Source organism: Morone saxatilis, unplaced genomic scaffold (genome assembly GCF_004916995.1).
Source record: "Morone saxatilis isolate NCDOM2014 unplaced genomic scaffold, NCSU_SB_2.0 Contig14, whole genome shotgun sequence".
In the NCBI taxonomy this organism is placed as follows: Eukaryota; Metazoa; Chordata; class Actinopteri; family Moronidae; genus Morone; species Morone saxatilis.
Window position 1 is genome coordinate 12,689,066 of NW_023339696.1, and position 19,659 is coordinate 12,708,724.

At 42.6% G+C, this 19,659-nt stretch overlaps 1 long non-coding RNA gene across 1 annotated transcript in view; it reads left to right on the top strand.

Moving 5' to 3' along the window:
• LOC118323643 overlaps window positions 1-19,659 on the top strand; it is a 51,390-nt gene that overhangs the window by 15,161 nt on the left and 16,570 nt on the right. Inside the window, exon 2 of the long non-coding RNA XR_004796502.1 lies at window positions 18,752-18,813. This is a non-coding gene — a long non-coding RNA (uncharacterized LOC118323643). The remainder of the gene's footprint in view (window positions 1-18,751; window positions 18,814-19,659) is intronic.

Here is a 19,659-nt window from a genome sequence, read left to right on the forward strand (position 1 = left end):
ATATGTCCACGTGCTTATGTGTGTTTGTGTACACGACGGCTTGGATGTGTCGTTGCAGATCATCGGTGACAGTAGAGAGTGAGTGACACATTTCTCTCCCCTCGCTGAGGCCTTTGTGCTGCATGAATCAGCCTGAACAGCTCGGGCATTGTTGAGGGAAGGAAAGAGCCCTTTCTTCTGACTCCTCTCCCGACACTTGTGGTTTTTAATATGATACTTGCATACGGAAAGCATGGTCAAATAAACAGCGTGTAAAGTTTCCCCGTGTCTGTACCAATCCATCAAAAAAAAAAAAGGATGGAGCTCGACTTTCATCCACCCCTCCCTCCTGCACTGTTTTACCCCTACCAAACGCCTCCTACTACCCCACAGCCCCTGTCATCCCCAACTGGAATTTCCCTGGAGTCGGGGTTGGCCATTTCTACTTGTTTTAGCTCAATTAAATATTGTTAGAAGGCATGCCGCCTAATGGCACCGTTGTTTGTTAAATATGAGATAAAAGAAATGCGCACCTTTTGGAGAGAAAAGGGCAGAGAAAGAGAGGAAAGGAGAGGAGAGAGTGAGATTAGATAGAATGGAGTGATAAGCCTGAAAATGAGAGGCAGATTGAGGGAATGACACACTGAAAAAAAAAAAACGTTCCTGTCTGCTTTTTTGCCAGTGACATTACCTCTGCACCCTTGAGGAGGAAGCATATCAGCCCTTTTCTCTGAAACCCTATATTGTGAAATTAAAAGGTAGGGCTTCATGGGCTGCTGTGTCTAGGTCAAGGCAATGGTTCTAACGCTCTTGTATTACATTTCACTTAACATGCTATCATTGTAAAAATCTGTAATTAGATATAGAACACAAGGCACCACACCTATAAATCTAGCACGATTATAAAGGCCTGTGTTGGCTTGATACTCGGATTCCACCTACGTCAGTGGCACAGCTGGCACTCTGTGACTGTGTGTGTGTGTGTGTGTGTGTGTATTCACAGGTTATGCAGTATATCAGTCCCTGTTGTACTTAGTCATTCTACAGCTTTGCTCTAAAGAGTTTGGAGATCTCACAACAGCACGAAACCTTCTTTTACAACCCTACTTTCCTTGTTTGTACTGAAAATCATAGAGCATACTGGCAACTCAGCAAACAATGGAAAGAACAGATTAGAACATTACGGCATGACGTGACGACAAAATATTTAGTGTGCGAATGGGCCCTGGGTAGCTGTGTAAAGTAACATAAAGAAACAGAGAACAGGAGAGCTGTGGGCCAAGTGTTGTGAGAGAACATCGATGACAGGCCTATGGAAAGAGTTTCAGGTCCTCGGAGTGTCTTAACTGTAGCTACTGGTGGAGGAAATACTGAATCCTCACTGCAGGGGCCTTCCTCTGTTCTCTCCTGGAGAGAGGGTGCCTCCGAAGTGCCTGATAGCACACATTTTTCTTGGATGCCTCACAAAGTCTTTCCTCCTTCTCCCGACACATCTGAAGATGTATTTTTATCACAGAGCAGATGACAGGGGTAATCCTTTGGTGTCCTGCCACCCCCCAACTGACCGTTTACTTCCTCTTTTTGTTTTGCGTTCCCTCTCTTTCTTTACCCCCTCTTATCAGCTAATCCCTCCCTGTATAGAACCGTCAATTAAGAAGCTTAGTTGATAGAAAACGAGACCATTTTGGATGCATTGAATGTGTGAAAATGCAGTGAAAAGGGGGGTTGCGCTGGCCCTCCAACCAAAGAAAAGAGGGAAATGGAGCCTTTTGGTGGGATTCATTTACGAAAGGAGAGTCTGTGTCACCCATGAGAGGTTAGACACAGAGCATTGAAAAGTGGCACAAAAATTGAGTCATGAAATCTCATATCCCCGGCTGTTTTTTTGTTACACAATTGGTTTAGATCAGGGATTGCAGACGTCACAATCAGACACTTTTGTAACTGTATAATTGCTGACCTTAGCATTCTTGACCTTTTTAAAAAAGAAAAAAAAAAAAAAAGGGGCACAGCTGCATCACGCACAGCAAACTCACACATACACAGTTTCTGATCTGCTTACTAAGATTAGACGCAAATGACCTGGCTTATGACGTAGCCAAATAATGTGATCAACAACCATAGAATTATGGTTTTAAAGCTTTTAGCCATCTACTTTTGTCTTATTGAGGACCAGTTTATTTTGCAAGACTAGTTTAACTAGTTGAAGCCATGCGTTTCCAATAGGCTACTTCAAGTTTAAGAAATAAATATGCCTCTGTACATGTAATTATAAAAGGCGTTTTGCTCTGCAGTGAAGAAAATCCATTTGCAATAAAATTAGGTTTCATTACATTACATTCAGAATGACATCTTCTCTCATTCTTTCTGTGAACCTTGAAGCCATTTCTGCCAAAGTAAGTAGCTCTGTGTGTTTGCTTTCACTATCATACAAGCATACAAAGCGATAACTAGCGATGATTTTGGTCGGATCTTTTCTTATCCTCTTCAAACCAAGAAAACTCATAATCGGCACCCACTTTTACAGCTGTACAAGTACATCTAATCCACCTTAAATTGAATGAGTGGCAGGCCATTTATTTTGTGATGTTTGAGATTCGGGCCGGGGGTGAAAGAAACGCTTTCTGTGTACAAAACATGAACGAAATGTGCTTTGGAACAGACTCCGTGCTGTGCTGCTGGGAGAGGAGAGAAGAGTTGAGCGAGAGGGAGGGGGAGGTGGGGGGGTAATTGCCACATTAAGGGGAAGGAATTCTAAATAAATTTAATCTCCCAATCCCTTTCACCCCCCAAGAGGTTTACAGTGAGCATGCTCCGTCTTGTTATGAGACACAAGGAGAGTACAGAGAGAGTGAAATGGAGACGGGAAGAAAGAGGGCGAGGTACTGATCGAGGTAACCGACTGGCTCCCAACCAGGTTGAACTTGTGTGGGAAGGTTCACACAGAAGGGGCAACTTTGTATGCAAAAGCTGTGTAGCCATCTCTAAGTTGGTTGTGCCGTGTTTGTGTATGTGTGAAGTAACACTAATGACCCCTGCTGCCAAAGCCACATTAGCATTTACTCTTCTCTGCCGGTACCTTTCCCACAGTGCCTCACTCTGTGGCTGAATAGTGTCATCAAGGTCCAGGAGCATGTTTTCACCCTAACCAAACACACTACACCAGCTAATTGCACTGACTGGCACATCTTCAAGAAAAGGAAGGAGAAGTGGAAGGAGTGTGGACATCATTAAAATCGGCTGCTAATGTGTTTGGTCAGACTTTAAACTTGCCAGTTCTGGGGTCACGACAGAGGACGATTGAAAACCAGACTTTTAGTTAAACAAAGACACAAAATCTCCCTTAGGATTTCTTTCGGTCTCATTTTTCCATCAACTGGGGACTTTGCTGAATTTGCAGTTGCTGTCTTGGAAGTCACTCCATCCAGTTTTTTTTTTTTCTTTCTGAAAATAACTTCAGGTGAGTACATCGCCCAAAGCCGCGGCGAGGCTGTGTCAGCTTGTGAGGTGCAGAAGCAGGGTTAAAGGCCTGCTGGATTCTACTGTATGTCATCGTGTGGTTTGGGCTCTCGCTAGGACATATGGTGTGGTGTATTTTTATAATGTAATCATTCCTCCTCCTGCAACAACACTGTTAAAACTTTCTGCATGCTGGGGCAAGAATTCAGTCAAGAGCCCCGCTGACCCAGACACAGCAGAGAATAAACAATGGAGCTTGGGCCTTGGCAACACACGCAGCACACACTTTGCTCCACGCAACTGTTGTTGCTGCCCAAAAAAGCCGCTTCAGTTGCTTCAAAATTGTCCAGAGTGACCCTAGTATATTGTGACCATCTATTTCATCTCAGTTTTTTATTTCCGTTCAGGTCATTGGTACACACATGGGCCCCTTTGAGTGGTTTTATTAGTGTGGTGTGTTTACCTGACCAAATGTAACCTGAGGTATTCTGAGTTGAGTCATCCTCTGTCGAGGAGGGACGGCAAGGTCAACTGGAGTTCCTTCCTTTAGGAGCAGTTTAAGTGACACTAATTTGGCTTTCAGGTAGTAAAGGTAATTAAGACCGTTGCACAAGCCCATAATTATGGCCTCTCCCCAATGCGTCAGTCATGTATATCTTCTCTTTCTACACTTATTATCAGCTGTAGATATCTGTCTACTGTAGTTGAAAACCAGGTCACTGCTCCCCATGTGGCACTATTGTTTGTTTCTGGTGTTGTTGTTGACAAAATACTTCTTTTCAAACAACAAAAGAGAATGAAACACTCCTTAAATCTCACCCATTCATCTCAAACAGACGCCATATAATTATCAGCCCCTCTGTTTGAAAAATGCTTCCTGTGGAAATGAAGAAATGTCACCTAACCTGCTGCTGTGGCACAGGAGGATTGGCAGCATGATTGAATGGGATTGTCTTTGCTCCCCCCTAGCTCATTAGGGAAACACCAGCCTTTAGGGTTTCAGGGTGCTGACAGGCTGATTTGGTGTGATGGGGTGCCCTGTGCAAGAACATGCTATCCCCTCTGCTGCCGGGTGAACACTGTGCTCTGTGTTGATGGGCACGACGGGCACTCAGATCACATTTCCAGCAGAAGCAGGAAGTGAGAATTGGAGGGTTCCTGTTACCAGGCCCCTTCTTTCCTCCCGGTCCTACACAGAGCCAAACTCAAACCATGTGTGTTCTCACCCTGTGGACCTCTGCATACAGCCGGCCCTGGCTGGCTGGTTGGCAAGTGCTGTGGTTGTCTGAACAACATGCGATCTCAGGAAACATTCAGCCCCTCCCTCTTGCCATTGTTATTTGAATCCCCCCTCTATATAACTCCATTGGGGTCTCTTGGGGAAAGTGGTAAGTGATTCCTCTCTGTGTCCGGTCTCCAAAGACACATCCCTCCCCCTCGGAGCTTTCATTCAAGGTTAGGCACACGATGGATGTGATTGGGGAAGTACAGTAGTCTGTCCCCAGGGCCAAAGGTCATTTCCTGATACTCAAGCTGCCACCGGTTAACTACAAGCAGATTAAGAAAAATGGCTTAAACTCACAATGACAATCAGGGAATTAAGCCACTGATAGTTACGTAGCTGCGCAGTAATTACGTCAATGGATCAGTAATTTGGTGGGGAAAATAATTATTACATGAATTTATTGTTTTTTTTTTATTCCTCTACATTTCTGTCATGTCAGAAAAAGGGCCTTTAGCTCCCGTAACATCTCTCGCCTCCCCTTTAAAACACATCACTCCCTTAATATGCACTTATGTAATACACACTTATGTGATTAAGAATTTTAAACAATACAGTATAAAAATACCTCACAGACTTAGCCTTAGTCATCTGTTTCAACACAGACATACGGTATCTTTGTCAGTTGGGGACCATTTGTGCGCTGAAACTCCCTCTGAGCATTTAAATATAAAGTTTATGTGTATCTTATTGTGTACAGTTCCTCAAAGACAGAATATTTTAGTCATTGGTGGCATGTTCTGGCACGGGAATACCCTTAAGATGAGGTATTTATGTCGATGGAAAGCAAGGGTGTATGAGGCTGATTAGGCGAAATACCTGTCTCTGCTCTCAATCCTTCCAATTCAAAATGGCTGTTTACAGAAAACACTGCCTGATGAAGGGATAATCTGTCAAAAATACATGTGCCATTTCTTTTTTTCTCTCGGTCTTTCTCTCCCTTACTGACTTTTCTGGTTCTTACACTTTCAAGGAAGACAAAGCTCCTCTGGCCCCAGCATGGGAGACAGTATACATGCAAAATAGAATTTAAAAAAAAAAGCTAAAAAAAAAGTCTAATCTTTCAGGGCTGCTGTGTTGGCATTCCTTCAGCTGCTGTGTGAGGGATTGTTCAGGCCCTGCTCCTGCCTCGTTCCTCTCCTCTGTCTCATGTTAAAGTCACCCACGACCCACCTCCCTCCATCCATTTTTTTCTAATGAGACACATTGTACGGACACCTGTGGGCTGCCATTTCCACTGGGGGGGGATGAGGGATGGGGGCGTGGCAGCGTTGCCAGCTTTTAATCGAGACGCGTTGACTAATCGCCCAAGGATTAGCCTCTTAGACAAGGCCTCTTTCATTCTGACACTCCGTATACCGCAAAGACTCTGCATGGAGATGGAGAGGGTGGGGGAGAGTACATTTTTGGTGGGGGGGTATACAGATGGCATACTGTACCTGGATGTGCTTTGTTTGATCATGCCTGAGCCCTTTGCATGTACACACAACACACACACAGCACACACACACCACCACAAACAACACCACATGCACACACACACACATATCCTGAGGCTGGATCTTTCCCCAAGTTCTCTCACTGGAGACAGCTCTGCATATTTCTCACAGCAATCACATACTTTCCTCTAACAGCAAAGAAGCGAAGTAATACATTTCTATGAGTCTACCCTTGTGCTGTGCTTTACAGTTTGCAACCCTCCCCCCCCCCACATAAAGGGAAATATAGCCATGCTTAATAGGCAACAAAACCATTGTACTTTCTCACTAAATGCCCCTAAAACACTCACTCACTATACTGAATGAAGATGACATGTTTTTTGGGAACCTTGCCCTTTCTTCTTCCCACTTACAAAAACACACACACACATGTGCACATAACACTCGTGCACAGACACACTGAGTGAGATTGAGTTTAGCATGCCGTGAATGGTTTGTGTATGTGTATTTGGGAGTGGGCTGTGGACCTGTATATTTTTGTATGTAAATGAAGCGGGGAGACTCTGTGGTTTAGCTTGGGACCTGATGTTGCCCAGACCCCTCTGCTGTATATTCTGGGTTTGATGAGGTCATTTGTAGGCACAGATATGAGGTATAGAAACAGAAGTAAGCCATGCATTGCACAAGGCAAAGTTTTAGCCTAGTGCTACGTATAGGCCTCCTGTATTTTCTTACTCTACATTTCTTAGACAGAGTACATTTATTAGACATAGGTGTTTTGTAATCACTGTATTAAAGAGGAAGATCTGCAGAAGAGGTATTTTTTCATGGCAAAATGGTGTTTTATTCCACATGTTATTCTTTCTTGTCAAAAACTGGTACCTACATTACCCACATGCAACTCAACTGTCAACAGTTTGTGTTGAGATGAGGTTGTGTTTTGCAAGTTGCTAGTGCTATGCTGAGCTGATAGTCTCAAGCAGAGATGAGGACTGGCCTACAGATGTATAATGAGCTCACTTCTTTCTAACCACACCCACAGATTTTGCCCCGACCGAGCGGAGGCAGTTCAACAACTTTTTCACAAATGCAGTAGTACTTAGAACGGACTTTGATGTGTAAAAATGGTGGAGTTCCCTTTTTAAGACACACTTGACAAATTGTGAAACTACATGCCATACGACATGAAGCCAGAGATTCATTAAAAGATGGTAATTAAATTTCCAAAAAAGAGGGTGTCTGTTGCTGCCATGACATGCTATTCGAATGACTAACTACTATTCATGCTTTGTGTAAACAGCATGCTGCAATTGCAATTGCAATGTAATTTTCAGGACAAGTCTTTCACGTTTAAGGTCCTTGCATTGATACTGTTGAGATAATCTCCTTTTAGTGTTTACGAATTTAAGGCCTGTAAGGTGTGACATGCTGTTTTTCAGGATTCTCCATTAGCACAGTTTGCCTCTTAAGCCTGTGAGTTTCAGTTGTCACACACCTATCCGAGTAACCTGCTACACACTAAGCTCTTTCTGAATAGGACATGGTGCAGAGCAAGCGCAGGCCCAAGACAACCTTGTAACATGACAAAGAAGGGCAAACACCACAGTGATTCTTGTCTTTCTCAATGGCTTCTGTTGGGGTAGCACGTTCCAGTGGCCCTCCATTGTTCCCTCGATTAACTCTGACTGAAGTGTATATTTGTACTGAGCAGCCTTAAACCAGCAGGCTTGGATCTTCAGAAGTTTCCTTGTGTCTGATTTGTCATGGCGAGAGCTTTTGTAAAGGACACACATGCATCAGGTGTTACATGTTTGCTCAGTGGTCTTATGTGTTCTTTCAACCGTATACTCTCAAGTTGCCCTGGCTGAAGTAAACGTAAATGAAGAAGGATGCAAGAGGAAGATATTGCCGTTTAATATCAGGCTTGTTGATTAATAATCTCCTCTACCTGAAGCTGGATTAGAAAGTTCCTTTTCCTTTGTTGAATTGTATCGTTCAACTTCTCAGAATCCGTTTCTTCGTACTGTGTTTGCTCTGGAATACGCACTGGCCTGTTGTTTGTCTAGTCACAGGAGCAGCCTGGAAGCAGCTGCCAACCTGGCTCTGCAGTTTGTATGCTGTTTCACTCAGCTGGTGAGGAAAATGATAACAAAGGAAATAAATTAAATAGCACTAAAGCATTTGCGGTCGGGGAGATAGAAAAGTGAGACATATTTTACAGCAAATGGGAGGGGCAAGGTAGAAGCTGAGGCTGCAGGATATGTATAGGTGTGTGTGTGTGTGTGTGTGTGTATGTATAGGTGTGTGTGTATGTGTGTGTGCGTGGGTGTGTGTCTGTGTGTGTTAATGAAGGCGTATTTACGAAGCACAAGCTCGGGCGACTAGCCATTGGCCCTCCAGGTGTGGTGTCTGGTTGGGGTTGTCGGGGGCTTGTGAGGCCCGCTGCGGAGGCTGGGCTACCGTTTGACAGTGGCTAATGGATACGGTTGGGGGCGTGACGGGTGAAGAGTGTGTGTGTGTGTGTGTGGTTTGGTGTGTGTGTGTGCGTGTGCGTGTGCGTGTTGCTGCAGGCAAGTGTTAACTTGGCTCCTGATGACATACACACACACACAAGCCCTTACACACACACACAAGCCCGTGCACACAGTCAACAATGTTCCTTATATCAGACTTCACATCCCACGCATCAAGAGCAATTAGACACATGACATTAGGACAAGTGAGCACTTGCCAAGTGAGGAGGGCCAAGTTCTACAAATCTGGGGTCAGATAATCCTCAACCAACTAGCTCGGTCTGAAATGCGGGCTCTTAAATCAGGTGACAGAGGGGTCAAGTTCAGGTTGAGCTGTAATCTAATAGAGGGTCAAGTGCCTCTGTTAGTCAGATTGCCTTTGTCCTGTTGACTTAATAAGATTATCTGTGTTTCTAGCTCTTCTGGGTGCATTTACACCATTAATTGAATTTATGTGCAGATGAGAACGATTCCATCATGTTCATGTGTACACACCAAGACTCCCTGAAAAAGTGTGCCTCTGTATTCGAGGTAATTTCTTGTGTGTGCAGTCGGACTGACACTTGAAACACACCAAACGCAGAAAACAAATCCAAAGCATTCAGTTGCAGACTATTTTTTGTTGTGAAACCTGTTTTAAAGACTACAAGAAAACCAGAAAAGACATTAGTTTAAGTCTCTGAACTACCGGAAAGGCAACCAAAATTCTGTCCAAAAGTAACTTGTGCATCCAAATAACCCTGTTTTAAGTTTACATTTGTCTTCAGAGAATTTTCTTTCATATCCCACAGTGTTTTTAGATATGATATTTAGGATAACTGATCAGATTTTGTGGACATTTCTTCAGAGCTAAAACCTGTTAAATGACTTTCCGTAGAAGCAGCTTCCACTTCATTGCTTACATGCTCTAAAGACTCTGCAGATGTTTAAATTAGTTTCTCGTTTTATGACAAGCACATACCTGGAGATCATTAAATGGGATCTTCGACACACTACCCTCTCCTGTCATTTACAGTAATGCAGTAGTGCAAAGATAATAGTGCTGCTTGACAAAGATCCTTATTGTTGTGGCTTGCAGTGAGTCCTTGCATCTCAGGGGAAAAAGATCTTGCTGTGGCTAGCCGCCCCACACAATAAAGCTCTCAGGAGGACCTTTTCAGTGAAGGGACGTTCCACAATGGTCTCACCACTCCGGCCGCATCCGTTTGCCCAGTTCTGCGCTTCTCTGTTCTGTCATACCGCAGAATTTGAAAACACACACAGAGAGAAAAGAACACAGAGAAGAGGAGAGACAACAGGCAAGCTATTGTTTTGTCCTAGATAGGATGGACTACAACCAACCTACTACTCATGTCTGCATGTCGGATCTCAAAGTATGAGTTGTGGGTTTGTGTAAGACGGTTGAGCTGCTGCTGCTTTATGTTAAGATGACACTTTAAATTGTCAGCTACCATTCCTACCTCTTAAAAGTAAGACGTATAAAAGAGTAATGACTCAGGAGACAAATAACTTTTAGAGTCATTCTGAAAATGGCAACTTGCCACACACTACACTCCGGAGCAAAGTAATAAAAATGTACTGCATGGCAGATAAACAGTGGGCAACCGCTAGTTTGGTTTGATAGCTTTTGTCCACAAAGATCAGACGCTATTGTCAGGTTCGTCTGTATAAATCCTTGTGAGATTATTTTTCTATTGCATTTTATATTCTGAATTGAACTCTAATGGGGCCGAGTTCAAAGAAGTGAAGAGGATATTTCTTGCTGTCTCAGGGCTTAGTGCAAGTTCAAAGCCTTCTAACTGTTGACAGCAGCTGGTCTTCTCAGGAGCCCCAACTTCGTCCCATAAAAAAGCTACTACTCAACTGCTTTAGTCAATCCCCAATTGTACAACACTATACATCCCCCCATGCACGGTGGTAGAAAGCTTTATGATTTAGACAGTATTAAGCTGTCTGGAGAGATATCAAAGCTCCCCTCTTCCATCTCAGACTCTTGTTGTTTCTCTTTAGTTCGTTTCTTTTCCAGTCCCAGGGACTGCAGTGCCCAGAGGCAGTGTCAGTGCTTATATTTGTGATTTTGTTGGCAGAGGAACAATGGTTTAGTTTAGGCACTGCATTCCTGATTATTGACACACTGTGGTATGGAGAAGGATTAGTGAGTGCCTTGGCTTTCTGATTCTACTGCGTTGGCTCGTGAGCAACACCTGGGTGTATCTATGACAACTGGCATCACAATGAACAGTGATTTCGCCACCAACCGGTTCGACAGAGAGTCTGCGACGATGCTTGTGCAAGGAGGGTCACTTAACAGAAGTCACTTAAGTGGGAAATGTTTGTTTGACACTGTTAAATGCAGCACATAGTGAGTCCTTGCAGAACTATCCACCTACCATCAAAATTTAATTCGTCCTACTTTTAAATACAAATCATAAAATGTCTTTATGCACAAGTTTCTATCCTGTATGTTCAGTATAAATAGTTTTAGAGGGTGGGGATGGTTTCTGCAAGAGGAGCTGGTCCCATTCTGACAGCCCTGATTATCTGTGTCCGTCTAGCCCACATGTGGTCTGTGGTGAGATGGCCAGATAGCTGGCACTGAGGCAGCATTGTTAGCCAACAAGTAGCTTGCTGAGGGTCTCCTAATGACCTGCTCCTCAATCTTATCAGCAGGAGCTCACAGGACCCATATCAAGCCTCCTGGTAAAGACTTCCACTGACATCATGGCCTCTAGGGTCTACCCCAATTATATTTTCATCTTTGAGAACCTGCTACCTGGTGTGACAAATGAGCATTAAGAATGTGAAAACCACATTCTTTGTAGAAGTTCAATCTATACATTTTCCAGGAATATTTACAGGAAAATCACTGTATGCTTGACTATAGCAATCCGTCTAATGTGCCAGAAGAAGATAATATCATCATATCTTTCTCATAAACACAGATTTTTGACTTTGTTAGTATGTGGTAAACATTATACCCTGAAGCATTTGAGGAGCGGATGTAGTAGTGTCATGTTAGCATTTCCCCTCACAGCATTTCTGCTCAATGTTTAAGCTTCCCTCAGCGTTGGTTAATTACATGTAGAATTTAAAAGTTAGTTCATTTATGTAACTATTGTATTCATTCTTCAAGACAAACCTTGAGAATGAGCAGATACTGTAACAGTAACTGCCTGTCGAGAAGAAAACAGTGTATTCAGATAAAGTTACTGTCTATACATCCCAGAGGTGACTGTCTACAGCAATACTTTATCTCAACCTTCTCAAATTGTGTTACTAACAAGCACTGATACGTAAGGTATTTAGGGCATTTGACTGCCCTGTCATGTGCAATCAGAGGTGATATTGTTTGGCAGGCCAGACAGCTGACAAATATGCCAAGTGGGGGAAAGCCCATCAGTTTGAAGCCCATTTAAGTCACTGAACATTTCAAACCAACTCACTGCTAGCACCTGGTGTAAATAAATTATTTCTGATCATTGATGTTACAGATTCGAATTGTCCTGTTCTTTTGTTTTACTTTTCAACCAAGTTTGTTAGCTTTTTGTGTTGATTGTCCCTTTTCCAGACATGTTTCCCATGTGCCTCCTGTTATTTTACCGTAACCCATGATTGCTTTTTTTTTCCAAGCGTTTTGGAATGTGGAGAACCTGCACAGATAAAACCTTAATTAAGTAATTTCATGTCAATAATCCTACCTACTAATTAAAAATTCTAAACTATATAAGTATAGACAAATTAATCGTTCAAAGAATTCAAACACTAAATGGGTCATCTGAGTGTAAGCGTGGGCGTCTGCTGAAAATAGCACATAACTTGTGAAAGAAAAACAAACATGAAATGTTCTTCCTGACAGCTGAGATGTCAAGGAGACAAAATGTAACTGGAAATAAGGGCTGAGTGTAGTGGAACCGGACCTAGCCTGTTGAGGAGCTCTCTCACTCGCAACAAGTGGTTTTGTTTGGCACTGTCCCTTTGTTGACACCGTCAGGTTCTCATGCCTATTAGGTTGCTGTCGACAAACGGGCACCATGATGACATACGCCGCGCAATGCCATTGGTTGGCACGGTGTCATTGTTAAATTATCACCTGCTTGCTTCACTGAATTGTTACCTACCGCTTGAATGGAAATGTGCACAAGCTTTGTCTTTTTACATTATAGTATCCATAGATAAGATATCTGTTGTTTAGGTACTGACATATTTTCTCTTAGATTCATGTAAAAAACAACATTTCTTTTCTGTACGAATGTTTTTCTCAGTCATTCTTTCATCCTGGGTGTGTAATTGTTGTATTAGCCTTGTCATGCTGATGAGGAAGTTCAACATATTTATTTTTCTGATTGCTCATCCCTGTGTGGGTACCAGTCCCTCTAGAAACAAAATTCCTTTGCCAGTAATAAAGAGCATTGCCGGCTTTTACTGCGATCTTATGGTGGAAGGCAGCGTGGGAAGTTTGGTGAACTTCCTGACCCCACGCACTACCGCAGCACATTGACCCTCATCACGTGACAAAGGAATGTCCCACATCTTTTGTTTTAACATCCATGGCACTCATGGAGTTGAGAGCATTTTTGCATACTATAGAATGATCACTAGCTTGGCATTTTACCTCCTATTCTCCTCCAGTGTTATTCCCAAACAGGATTTGCAGGCAGCTCTCTCCTGCATCTTTTAAATCACTTCAAACGCTACTGAAGCCTTTTTCACCCAAAGCGGGTACCCAATCTAATGGCATCATTTGGGCCTGCTCACATCGAGAGAATCATCCTTTTTTTTTTCTATGCTTAAGGTTTTGTGAACAGGGGAAAAGAAAAGGCCGGCCCAGTGAAGCGCATCTCTGCTGGCGGGCTGAATAGAGGGGCCCCTTTCATGGCTGTTTATGAGCACCCCTCTTCAAAAACACACATACAAATCACATCCAGTTCTCCCAATGGCTCCTCTAATACGAGGATGAGGGCAGGGAGAGGAGGGGAGGGGAGGGAGCTGGAATCTTGTGGTGCCTCACTCCCTTTTCATATGTTCCAGTTGATGGATTTCCACCCAGTGTCACCCCAGTTTTACTATCAGACCCATCAGTTTGTTTTCATGGGCTGAATCACATGTTACATAAGAGCAAGTTGGGCATCTCTGCTGAAAACATCATTAAAATGTTTGATATAACAGATGCTGGACAGAAGGCAGAAAAAAAGACCCTGTTAAACTGTCTATTGCCTTTGGTGTTTCAGAATGTTAGATGCAATTGATGAAGGAAATCATCTATCATGACACACTGCAGCATTGTAACTGTCATGACAATGTGCATCAAAAGTATAAATCATACATAGTATTTGTATAAAGTTATTTTCATAATCAAGTTGGCAGCTATTTAATTAATAAATCTTTCAACTCAATTTACAAACAAAACTGCCAAACATTTTATGGGTCTGGCTTCTAAATGTGATTTTCCTTATCTTACATTATAGTAAATGAAATATATTCGGGTTTATGGCTGTTGGTCATAGACATTTTAAAAACCCTTGGAGTCTTGTGATGCACATTTTCACAATTTTCATATATTATATAGACCAAATGATTAATTATCTTCAACAATAATGAACATTTTTGTTAGTTTCTGCCCTAAACTATTGATTATGGTACTATTGATTTTTCGATGAATTGATCAGCCATTAGCTTAGAAATTGTTGGAACATAATGAAAGTTACAATTTCCCTGAGCTTATGGTGACACTGCCTGATTATAACAGTTATTATTTTAAATTGTACAAGCAAACTGAAATTAACAAAAACAAACATGACAAACAATCGACTATCCAAATAGATGCTAAATCATTTTCTGTCGAACAAGAAATCCTTTCAGCTCTGTACAGTAGATGTCACAATGGAGGTGCATGGATTTGGATTTATTAAAGAAGGTCCAGAGGAAACACTGTGGTCCTGCTTACAGTATTTGCAGGCCAGTAACTGGGTGGGGGGGCATTGGAGTGCGATGTCTGTGCATGCCGTGTATGTGCCTATTACTCACTCTTCAACCTCCCCAAATTAATTTTCAAGTAAAAAGGAAATAATTAGACTGGTGACTTGCAGTTCTTGAAAAGATTGGTTTTGTTATTAGTGATGACTTCTTCAGTGTAGGGTGTTTCTTATGTGATGCTGTCAAGATATGATTTGCAATGTTGCAGCATTATGACAGTCTTAAGCACAAAAGTGCAATAAATTCTAAGTTGTTTTATCGACTAAATCATGATGCAAAAGTAAATCGTCATCAGTTCATCCCCGATTCCATCCAACAACATAATTAAAATGAAATATTTGAACTAATTACGATATTTCCATTATTTATGGGCCCACCCGGTGGAATCAGATGCCCATCCAAGAAGTTTCCTCTGTTTACATAAGTAGTACATAAGTATGTGTCTCTGTATGAATGTGCATGTGTGAGGGGGAGGGAAAGAGAGAATTTTTGCTCATGCAAACTTGTGGATGCATGCCTCTTTCTTTGGGTCAGATATGAAGGTCAGAGAGCTGGCAGCCCTGGAAAAAATTGCAAGTCATCCCACAATAAAGTAGATCTTCTTGTAACTACCTTTTCCGCTCTGTGTCACATCTTGTTCAACAGGTAGGGTTTGATGGACAGGAGGAATGCAGGCTGAGGGATTTGTTTTGTAATGGCAGTCCATTCTTTGGGTGTTCTTAAGCAAACAGAGTGGCGCTATGTCCTGTTTTTTACAGGTTTCACACGTCACTGTTCAAACTCTCAAACAGGCTGGTCCCCAAGAGTACATGGAAGAGAGCAAACAGTGCTCTAATACTTCACTACTCTGACCTTCTGCTAACTTGACAAACACACACACCTTTTACTAATGCAGTCAGACCATGCAATCGAAAAGGATGTGTGAAATATTCATTTTAATCTTGGATTTGGTGGTTTATTTGTCGTGCGCCTGAATGAAATACAGCAACAAAGACACGGATAGTGTTGACGTAAACCAAGTCCATATGTCATGTTTGAGGAGTATATGAGTGCCCCATTTCAGGCTCCTTGTGCCATCCTAATTAAGTGCTACTTTAATGTGTGTGGGTCAAATGCATGGAAAATTGGTGGGAATTCTGTGGGAAAGTGGAAAATGCTCATAAAATGATGGATCTTAAAGTGCTCCCCAAATTCCAACAAAATGTACTGAAACAGTACAATGTCTATTTTTATTAATGGCATGGAAAAATATAGAGGAAACATGTAGTGCTCCCTGGTTGGTGCACACAGCCGCGTGTCTCAGGCTGATTTAGTTTATGTAAGCATGTGTGAAGTAGTTGGGTGCATATGTGTCTGGACTTGTGTGTCACTGCAGTGTGCCTTTACAGTACTGCCAAGCCTCCCTGCCATGTTGTCCTTTTATGCAAACATAAAGGAACCAAACAACGCCTACTGCTTCAATGGATGCCTCTGCAATCCTCTTTTTACTGCTCTTTTCTTTTCCACTTGTTTTAAATCTGTCTCCGATATATGAGGCATTCCTTTGTGGTTGTGTAACATGATTTGAGGCAGAGAGAGAGAGAGAGAGAGAGAGAGAGAGATCTTGCTGGGTTTCATGTCCTACTGTGCGCTCATATTTCTCAGCCCGCTTCACAGTTGTGGGTAGCTGGCTTATCGTTGGCCTCTTCAGCTCTTTCCGTCATGCGTGGCCTACCTTAATCTCTCCTGTGTACTGTAAACCGCCCCTAATAACCCTGAACACGATTAAAGCAAACATCTTAATAACGGCCTGCCTCATTATCAAATCACACTGGGAAAATGAGTGGTTCAACCTCACCTCTGTAATCATACGTATGTGGCTCAGAAGAACAAGACAAAAACAATAACTATAAGCCCGTTAGCTGATTTTCTCATTTTAATAATTAAAATAATTGTTAGGATTTTTGTAGCAATGTAGTAATTGTTACTGATGAATCTGCCTTTTGACTATAATTTTCTACTGTTTATGAAGAGCAGCAATGAGAGTGAGGTGCAGGATTAAATGTGGGGTGTTGCTCTAGAGGGTGCTGTTTACTGAGGAACTGCTTTCCTCTCCCTTCAGCCCTGCTGCTCTCAATAAATCGTATTCTTTTTGCTTTCTAGAAAACACAATGCTTTAAAAAAAAACATCCCATCAGTGTAAACAGCGTTTAACATTTACTGTCCAGCTCTTAGATTTATTGAAATTGGTAGACATTATCCAGATCAAATTCAACTCCCAAGGCAGACAAATACTATAAAATATGATAAATAAAGAAGCAATTTCTCGAAGGAAATATGTTCCATGAAAGAATGTGTGGTATTGTGCCTTTGGGCTTTTTCCGACATGACATTAGGCCATTGTAATCCTTTTGTGTGTGTGTGTCCTGCTCACCTGTGGCTCTCGCTCCGCACACACACACACGCACACACACACACACACACACACACACATTCAGACATACAAATTCCCGCAGATGTTTACACAAGTTTCACACAGCCAACAAGGACACATGATGAGCTGTCAGTCAGACCTCCACTGGCAGAACGGAGATGGGGAAGAATGTGTCCGTGGCGATGGTTACACCTGTGCTGTCTGTGGTTTTCCTGCGGCGGTATTGCAGGGTGTAATCCCTAACATCGCCTGTGTTTATGCTTGTGTTTTAGTTACAGGCCTGATACTAGCATGCTTTAGAGCTTAGATGGGACTTCTGCTTCACTTACTCCTCAGCCTGGCCCAGGGGCATCCTCCCCAGCCTGCCACACACAGGCTCATCTCCGGCATGTAGGGATACAGTAAACAAACACAGTAGCTTTCTGCATGTGTCATACATCCTTTATTCACTTTATGTACACAGAGGCATAGAAACTTAAGTAAAAGGCTTTAATTAAATTCAAATGAGTTTTTTTTCTATCAAACTAGAGACTGCGTTCTGTTTAAAGTTGTTATGTAAAAGGTAACTTGTGTCGAAACTCTGTTCTAAATTTAGAATGTGCAAAACCATATTTTTCTGTTGATTTGGACTCGGATTGCCATAATAGGATCATTTACAGGGAACATTAAATTGCGGTTGTTTCCTTATGTACTCAGAGTATTTGAGGAGGTCTTTTTTTGTTGTTTTATATGGTTTGTATTTCGTCATGAGTGACGCCGGCTGCACCACTGAGGTCATGAATGGGGAGGAGAAAGTTCCAGTGCCAGTGACTGAACTCACTTTTTATTTTAGTAAATATGCTAAATTTAGAGCTCAGCTGCAGCCAGAAGTTCGTCCCAAACTCCCCGAATGACACACCTTTCGAGAAGTGACTCTTAACATCTGCTATTTTTATCATCGTCTTACTTTTTTCCCCTTGTTTTTGTTCCTTTCTCTCCTCTTTTCTTTCTGACAGACACTATAAATGATGCAGTCCTGTTTTTCATTTATAAGATTTGTTGGGTGGATTATTATAGAGAAGGATCCTAATTCCCACTAAAGGAAGGACATGCTTCAGCAGTGTTTATAAAAACACTGCGATCTGACGTGAGTAGCGGTGGAGAACCAGTAACAGGTCCACTCTGCTAACACACCCTCCTTGCACAGCTGCCCAGTGAAAGGTCTGTTGTAATGGTGGCATTTCAACCCTTCAAAGTAAGATGGCCAATTGGATAATGGGATTTGGTTTGCCAGTCTGGGGAGCAGACCAAGCCGTGACAGTGCATAAAGTTACATGTGACAGCTTCTGCTGACTGAGATGCACTACGTAAAGTCTGGCCTAATATAAGTACAGTATTGAAGCCTTGTGGTTCTTCTTCTGTATGATGTGACATTGATGAGATCCATCCGTCACTCGGCTGTTATTTCTGTCTCTGGCCCGTTATTGTCAAGCGGCGCTCTGCTCAACAGTAAAGTGGTCAGTGTTTTGGAACCTGGTTGTGTGGGTTGAGGCTTTGAACAATTTTCCATTTGTACCTCATATTACATACACTGTTTCACCTAAATGAACCCAGCTGAACAAATGGAGAGTAAAGAGTTAAGCAGATATAGCAATGTAATACTGTATGGTTGGTGTGTGAAGTGACGTTTGTCCTCCTTTGATTTTTTTCACAGTGAAGGAATCCAAACTCTTGGAATGAGATGTCAACGTTTAATTGCTTCCCAGGGATCTTCTGGTGAGTATATATGTTACTAAAGACTCTGCAAATAGTCTCAGTGTTAAATTTCTCTCCTGTAAACTTCGTCTGTGTCCGTGTGCCTAACCACGTCTCCCTATTGGGCAAGCTTAGCTGTCATAAGGTGATGTTATGTCCTCATCTCCAAGCTTTTTTTTGTCCAGAAGTGTTTTGCTTTACAGCTCCTGTGGCTCGCCCAGATGTGCTAAATGTTCTTACTATCTGTAACAAAGCAGATGTATGCCAGAGACTTATAGTGTACTGTGGTTTAGGCTTGTAAAACTGACGCAACTCCCTCTACTTTAACTGTTGGCACAACTGGTAACCAAATGTTGTTAATTATTTAGCTTAACATGAAGAATTTAGACAGAATTTACTGGGTGATATTTGTTGTGGTTTACTTAAGAGATTGTTCTCGTCCTCAAAATGAAATTTTAAAACAAATCATTTAATTACACTGCTTTACATAGCCACAGCCATCAATGCTGTTTTGTAACTGTGCCGTAGCCTGCAGCACTGAATGTACTTAGCCCCTCTCCCACATCCCATCAGCCCCCCCCCCTCCTTCCCTACTGGTGCCCCCTATCCCTTACTCCTTCATTCAGCTGGTCCACCCTCTACCAACCAGTGTGTGCCTGTCAGCGTGTCACCCCAGGGTGATGCCCCTCTCTCAGCCCCTTGGGGCCCTTTTGACTCTGCAGCACTCTGTGTTTGCCCAATCATTTGGGAGCCGGATACGGGGATGAATTGTTAACTACAGCAGGTCACTCTGTGCCCCACAACCCCCGGCCCTCTCTGCTCCCCCCCCCCGACCTGCTGTTGACTCATCTCCATGGCGATGGGGCA